The sequence below is a fragment of the Chlorocebus sabaeus genome, chromosome 2 (genome assembly GCF_047675955.1).
Source record: "Chlorocebus sabaeus isolate Y175 chromosome 2, mChlSab1.0.hap1, whole genome shotgun sequence".
In the NCBI taxonomy this organism is placed as follows: domain Eukaryota; kingdom Metazoa; phylum Chordata; class Mammalia; order Primates; family Cercopithecidae; genus Chlorocebus; species Chlorocebus sabaeus.
Window position 1 is genome coordinate 53469968 of NC_132905.1, and position 7897 is coordinate 53477864.

The following is a 7897-nucleotide window of genomic DNA, read 5'->3' on the forward strand; positions in this document are numbered from 1 at the left end:
CACGATCTCGGCTCACTGCAACCTTCGCTTCCTGGGTTCAAGTGATTCTCCTGCCTCAGCCTCCCAAGTAGCTGGGATTACAGGCCCCCGCCACCACACCCAGCTAATTTTTGTAATTTCAGTAGAGATGGGGTTTCACCATGTTGGTCAGGCTGGTCTTGAACTCCTGACTCAAGTGTTCCACCCGCCCCAGCCTCCCAAAGTGTTGAGATTACAGGCGTGAGAAGTCAAACCCAGCCAGAACTAGCTTTTTTTAACCAGTGGAACTCCAAAACTGAGAGAAAGTTTAACCACCCCAAAATCTATGGCTTTGGTATGCTGATTATTTCAACATATCAGTGGGCATTTGAGGAACAGCAACATATCAAGTGCATCTGGGGAACAGCAAACGCAAAAGAAGGGCTTTTCTGACCTGTATCTGCCTAAGGAAGAGATTCTTCAAAAGAGACTCAGTTGTCATGAATCCTTTCCCCTGTAATCTTATCAACCAGGGAAGATGAACTCAAATTACAAGAGACAAGACTGGAGGTTGACTCATGCCCACACAGACTATTAACAATTATCTGACGGCTGCTCCCAGACTTTTTTTTTTTTTAATACTCCTGATTTTAATTTCTTTTTTTCGTTTAATGTAGTCTTCCGTGGTTGGGAAGCCTCACCTCCCAAGACCAGAGTCAGTTGGAGCTGGTTGTTGTTGGAAAGGAGTGGGTTGGGGAACTGGGGTGGGGGAGAAAGGGAGACCCCCTGCTCTGCTGGGGGTCCTAGGTGGAGAAGAAGAACTGTACTTCACAAAGTCTGGGGTGTGGTGGGAAGGGGATGAGGCAGAAGTAGCAAGCTGGGGAAATGGGACCCACCTCAGTCCCCAGTTTCATTTTCTTCTAATGTTTCCCCACTGGTGGCATTCTCCACAGTCTTGGAAGCCTTTTCTTTTTTTCTTTTTCTTTTTCTGGGTTTCTTGACTTGCAGAACTCTGAAGGAGGGCCTTTAGCTCTGCATCCTGGACCTTCATCTCAGACTTGTAGAGGTCAGGCTCAAAGGGACCACTGGTTATCTGCATGGGGCCATTGGGCATGAGCAGAATTGCAAATTTAAGCTGGGCAACAAATTCCCCCTCCTTCTCATAAAGAACATTAAATGGTTGTAGCAGTCCATGCTTGGTGCACTCTACCACACCCATCCAAGCCTTCTTCTCATCTTCAAATGCTCTTAAAGTAAATGGCATGGCATTAAAACGCCTTTCCACCTCACTGAAGAAGACACGTGAAGTTTTCATTTTCAGTTCATACTGTTTGGAGGGATCTCATTTGTAAATAGTGGTTCTCTGTCCTGCATTGTTGACCTTGCCCTCTCCTAAGCTGACGAGAACATCCACAGCATATACTTCACGTACCTCAAATTCAGCTTTTTCTTGGTCCTTCTTCTGCTGGTCTATGGGATTCTGGATAATGTTTTCTTCACCATTGATGACATGCTGCTTCAACTGGTGTGACAGCATACCTTCTATCGGCATCCAATTAAATGAGTGAGCAATTTTGTTCCACGTCTGTCACTTGTGTGTTCTGATTTCTAGGTTTGGCCAGGCATAGGGCAGCTTCAGCACAAAGGTGAGCTGTCTTAATAACATCTGCTTTCCTCCCTGTTACTTGGGTCCCCTGAGCTACATCAACCACCAAGGTATGAGCTACATTAGCGATTAAGCCGTCCACATGGAACCCAAGGTCAATTTTTACCAAGTCACCTTCCTTAAGAATATAATCCTGGCTGCTCTTCAAAGGGAAGAAGTGACATACAAAGTTATTTACTGAAATGCTTGTGGGAAAAGCAATACCTTTCTTCATTTCCTTTTCTTTCTTGAAGATTTTCTCTGTTTCTTCCGTGATCATGGCATGGCCTTTCTCACACAGGCTCAGTACTAACACACCTGAGCTAGATGCTTCCACCAAGGTCCGAAGTACCTGGTTGGCCATGTCGCACCGTGCCCCCCGCTCGCCCCCCATCTTATACTTGGTCACCACCAGGTCCTTGGCAATAGTTTGCTCCTGCTGCTCATCCCTGCCTGACTTCCTACTACCACCACGGTAGTCTCATTTCGCCTGAGCCACCTCCTCTCCCAGACAACTTCTATTACCCGAGAAATTGTATCTGCATAACACGACCACCTCTACTCATCATACATTTTTTCTTGTCATCCACTCTTAACTTGTGTGGTCATCACCCCCAAGAAGCCCTAAGCCGTAATTTTTTTCTATAGCTCAGGAAACTATATAAGCTTCAATCATCTGACCAATCTTTGAGTTTCATATTTTTGGGGACTCCAGTGCCTATATATGTAATTGTTTATATTTCTCCTGTGAATCTGCCTTATGTCAGTTTAATTTGTAGCCCAACCAAAGAACCTAGAAGGGTAGGGGGAAGCTAGATTTTACTTCTCTACAAAGGGTTCAGATGATCTGATCATTGATGCACAAATCGTGACTTCCTGGCCTCAATCTCTCTGAGCTCCGTCACAAAAGCTTTGAGCTTTTGAGCACAAGTTGGTCTTTTTCTTCCCTAATTAAAATGCTACCTCACTTCACTGTACAAAGTAAAAACAATCACTAATGTTTCAGACACTTGATCGACATCAAGGAAACACATTGGAAAATCAGACCAAATATTTTCACTTTGAAAATTTGAGTGGCAGGACCAGGAATCTGCCTTCTTCAAAGAAAGAAAGAAAAATAATTCTAAGGCGAAGCTGACCTAAGTTAAAACTTCCCACAGAGAACAGCAAGCTTCCTGTGTGGGGTGTGGGTTGTGCATAATATTTTATTATTTCCCACGCATCTTAGCTTACAAACGTGCAAAAGCAGCAGAATGCCCAGAGTCAGGAAAGACGCACAGATTAAATAATTGCAAAAGAGCCTTAAACAATTGCTAGTTTCCAGTTTGGGTTGCTCTCTCTTTGTTTATGAGTTTTTATACAACAGCTTTCCCCCTTAAAATTATATTTAATAAGAAATTAGGTTCACCTTGCACATTGAGGTATCTCCTCCTTTAGGAAGGTGCTCTGTAACCAAGAAGCTGAATGCTAATGCAGGGGTTGCTGTGGTAAGCAATCTTTTCTAGTGAGCAGGAGAATAAATAGTTGCATAAATTCCTAAATCAATAGTGGAGACTGAACAGGATATAACCAGGTATTTTAGCCTCTAAATATAGTTATGGAGCTAAAAGATAATGTCTTCTCTGTAAAATCCTAATATAATTATAGATTCTTCAGTAAATTTTGTGTTCACCTTTTGAAGCTGATTGTCGGTGTTTTTTCAGAGTTTTTATATAACCCTCTACCCGTTTGTTGAAAAAAGAACCCATTATTTTAGTCAGATAAAAGCAGCTGGAAAAAAAAAAAAAAAAACCTGCTGATTTTTATAGCTGGGAAAAGGAGCATGCAGAATTAGATCCTAATTAATGAATGCTTAATGAGCCAGAAGTGCTTAATGAACATTAAATAATAACAGTAAAATAGGTATGCTTTTTAAAAAACATGATCTACCTGAAGAACTTTGTTTCATTTCTTGAGAAATGTGACTATTCATAGGATGGATCTCCTCTTGCCGATCTCTCTGTTTTTCACCTGAGGTCAAGGAAGATCTTCATTGTCTGAATCAGTGGGCCCCATGCCTTCTGGCTTTCTGGTGGATCCACCCAATAGGAGATTGGAGGGAGGGAGCAAAGTGCAATTTGGCTCCCCCTGTGCCAGGTTACTGCAAGTTGGCTGAGATTCTTTACCTCCAGCCACAGCTCCTAGGTGCTAGTTGTTTCTTCCTCCTATAGCCCATTCCATCTTAGGAATGATAAAGAGCCCCTCACTATTGCTAGCTCCAGAGGCTTCACAATTCCTTGTTTCTCTTAATCACGCCCACCACCTTGTAAACATATTCCTTTAACTGTCCTCAATTTCCCCACTTGAGTGTGCAACTAATTCCTTCTGAAGTCCTGACCACTACTCCTAGAAAGTCCATTTGCCATACATAATAAAATAGCTGTATTAAAAGGCACACTTAAATGTTTATTTAAACACATGTTTTTAAACATATACTTCAAGATATAGCTATGTCTTTGGGCTATTTCAATGCCAAATTTGCTACCTCTCTGTTGAAATAATTTGTAAGGTCAAAAACACTCACTTTCTTACAGTCTTATGAATCACTCTACTTCATAATTTATATTTTATTTACATCCTGTTTCCTGAATATTTTCTACATCTTCTCTATCATAGTAGATGCTCTGTGAAGAAGCTCTCTAAATGGCTTTTGTACTCACATAGAAACAAAAACAGACAGCAAGAAAAGGGCGTAAAAACTCAACCTGATATAAGGTGCTGTGATGATGTTTTCCTCTGTGTGTCTTGTCTTTTATTTCCATTGGTAACCTTCATCTGACAGCTAATGCCCTTTGAAGGGTGACCCCTAACTTAGTATTTGTTCTCTCTCTATTCTAGATTGTTTTGGATAAATCTATAATTTGTAACTGATGAGAGACATTGAGAAAAAAACTAAAACAAAAAACAAAACATAAAAAAACTTTGACTCTCAGCAAAGTTGGCTGGTACTTTATCTTGGAGCCTTAAGGGATGGTGAAATAGGGGTTTTAGATAGGAATAGGGTGTCTTTCTCTTTATCTAGCTCCTTCCTCCAAAGGCTCTGTTTTCCTCCATATCCTACTGCCTAAGACTATCTCCCTTGACAAAGAGGAGTATGCAAACATCAGGAAGGAGGCAGTACCTCTATTCCCCCGGCAGAGACTCATGTCATTAGCACAAGCCTTGAACAAGGCTTAGCCCTCTCTGCAGCTTCATTGGGTCCCTAAAAGAATAGTAATTTTCCAGACACATTATCAATTCTTAGAGGAATACTGGGCGATTGTGTGTTAGGAACTTTCTCTGTGCATGATAATGTTGGTGGCAAGGACCTTCGTCTCTTACCAATCTGTGAGTAATACACTGGATAGAGCCCCAGGGAGCTGAAGAAGTTACAGCAGCTTTCAAAACTGCCTAATTTGCAACTGAAGAATAGCTTAGGCCCAGAGATGAATAGACTTCTTAAGTTTAAAGTGGAAAATCACAAAGTTATAAGCGAAATGTAGCCACATGTACCTATGACTAAGTCTACATCACCCTCTTATTAAACTCAAAAATAGACTCTTAAAACAAGCTGGAAGAATCTACTAACGCTGAACACATGCAAATCCTACACCCAGCAATTCTACTTATAAGTGTATACCCAGAGGAAATGTGTCCATAAGTTCAACAAAAGATATAGTAGAATATTCACAGAAGCACTGGTCCTAGTGGCTAAAATCTAGTAGAAGTTTCTAAATTGTCCATATTTATATAAAATATATAGATAAATTAATGCTATATGGAATGAGAAGTAATGATCCACAACTATATGCAAAAATACAGATGAATTTCAGAAGCATGTTAAGTGAAAGAAGTAAGACAAGAGCACATAGTCCGTGACTCCTTTTATCTAAAGCACAGAAAAAGGCAAAACCAATCTGTGTTAACCAGAGTAAAGATAGTGATATCATTTTTGGGGCACAGTGACAGGAAGAGAGACTTAGGGGAGGGTTTTCATTATTCTGGTAATATTCAGTTTCTTGACTGGGAATAGTTTCTAGTTCAATACATTTTCTAAAAGTTAACACACCTCATAGAAAGAAAGGGTGGCTAGGAGTCCAACGGATTTAATGCACAATCATTAATCTATTGGCCAAGAGCCTTTAATCTTCCCTTAGAATACGAACAGAGCTGGATTAATGGGTGGTCCATCCAGGCAGCTGTCTGAGGTGCCATTTTATGCTAAGGCCTGTCTGGGGATAGGAGATATAGAAAATTGTACCTGTCAGAATTTCTTCCAGAGATAGCATTGCACATGTTTAAAAAATGATCCTTTGATAAACAGTTAAATTTAGTAGAATACCCACAAAATAGTTGCAAAGACCTTTATTATGCATTAAGAAAGCTGATTAAAGAAAATGGCTACAATTCATTAATAACCTCTGTGACAGTTTGTTTTTAGCATTTAGCAACTATTCTCTACTTTCTCTTTCACTGTGGGCAAAGAATGTGTCCAGGCATTGATGCTGGGCTTGGCTAGGTGACCTGCTTTGGGTAATAAAATGTTAGTAGACCTGAATTGTAATCTGCATTTGTAAAGAGAACGTAAATTTCTTGTTTAGTGATACAATGAAAAGTGGAAGCACTAATGTATAAAGAAGCTGTTATCATTTCTGTTTTATAGGTTGAGACTCCAGATTCTTCATTTTTAACAAGCTCCCAGGTGGTACTGATGATGCCAGTCAATACACCACACATCGAATACATAGTTTTATATCACAATGTCTTCATCTATAAAAATGGGGATCATAATACCTACTCATAAAGTTGTTCGGGGGCCAATTCAAATGCTGTGTCTAAGTTTCTTAACACTGTGCACAATGAATGGTCATTTCTCTTATTACCTTCTACTCCATCTCAGACTATAAAAGAGGAGAGCAAATACATGTGGCAGGTTTTGTATAAAAAGTATAAGATATGGGCAGGCGCGATGGCTCACTCTTGTAATCCCAGCACTTTGGGAGGCCGAGGCAGGTGGATCATTTGCGGTCAGGAGTTCAAGACCAGCCTGGCCGACACAGTGAAACCTCGTCTCTAGTAAAAATTCAAAAATCAGCTGGGTGTGGTGGTGGGCACCTGTAATCCCAGTTACTCAGGAGACTGAGGCAGGAGAATCGTTTGAACCCAGAGGGCAGAGGCTGCAGTGAGCTGAGATCACACCATTGTACTCCAGCCTGGGCAACAGAGAGTGACTCCATCTAAAAAAGAAGTATAAGCTATATAATGAGGACGTGAGTTCAATAATATCTGTGTCACTCGCTAGCTGTGCAAACTCGGGTAAGTCCTTCAGCTTCTGTGAATCTCAGTGTTCTCATCTGCAAACGGAGATCATAATGTCAACTTCTAAAGATTATGAGGATTAAATAAGGCCTATCCCTGACACATGGTAGGCTCTGGAAATGTGTGGGTTGATCCAAAAGTGACTCAGAATTCAATGTATTTAGGGTCTCTGTGACAGTCAAAAGTAGTGAATAGTGGCACCAAGGGACATTGTCCTGTGAGTTTCCACTGAGCAACTACTGTATATGCCATGGAGAAACTTTGCAGGGTGTTGGTATATGTCCCAAATTACCAGAAGCAGTTAGAGAATGGGATTCCTTTAAAAATACAGGTCTGTTCATGCCCCCTCCCTACTCTAAACCTTTCAAAGTCATCCCATCACACAATAAAATGTCAGCTTCTCAACAGGCCCTGCCTGGTCTGGCAACTGGCTGTTGCTCCAAATGCACCCCATATTCTCTGGCTATTCCCCACTTTGCTCACTCCATTCCAGCCCCCCTTGCTTTTTTCTCAAAACATCAAGTACATTTTTCCTCCAGGGCTTTTTCACATGCTGTAACTGTCTTTCATCATGGAACATTCTTAACCCAGACACATGTGTGACTCGCTCCTTCCTTTTACTTTTGTCTTAGCTGATCTCACCTCAGAGAGGGCCCTACCTGACTGCCCAGTTTCAGATATCACTCTCATTCCCACAACATCACTCTATAACATCCTCAGGGCTCTTGGCACTAACCAGTATCCTATTATATAGTTTTTGTTTGCATATTTTCTGACTCCACTGTGAGAATCTTGGATTCATGGGGAAGAGATTTTGTCCCTTTAATTCACTGGTGTATCTTCACCAGATGCATAAGATGCTTAATAAATATTGTTGAGTGGAAAAATGCCTCACCGGAAAATTCCAATCTGACCTGTAAGAAGGTATGCACAGATACGTTGGTTGTCAACACAGAG

The 7897-nt window shown here is 41.0% G+C and overlaps 1 pseudogene; it reads right to left on the bottom strand.

Moving 5' to 3' along the window:
• Positions 1 to 613: 613 nt before the first annotated feature.
• On the bottom strand, positions 614 to 2012 carry LOC103214373 (proliferation-associated protein 2G4 pseudogene; annotated as a pseudogene).
• Between the last annotated feature and the right edge of the window lie 5885 nt (positions 2013 to 7897).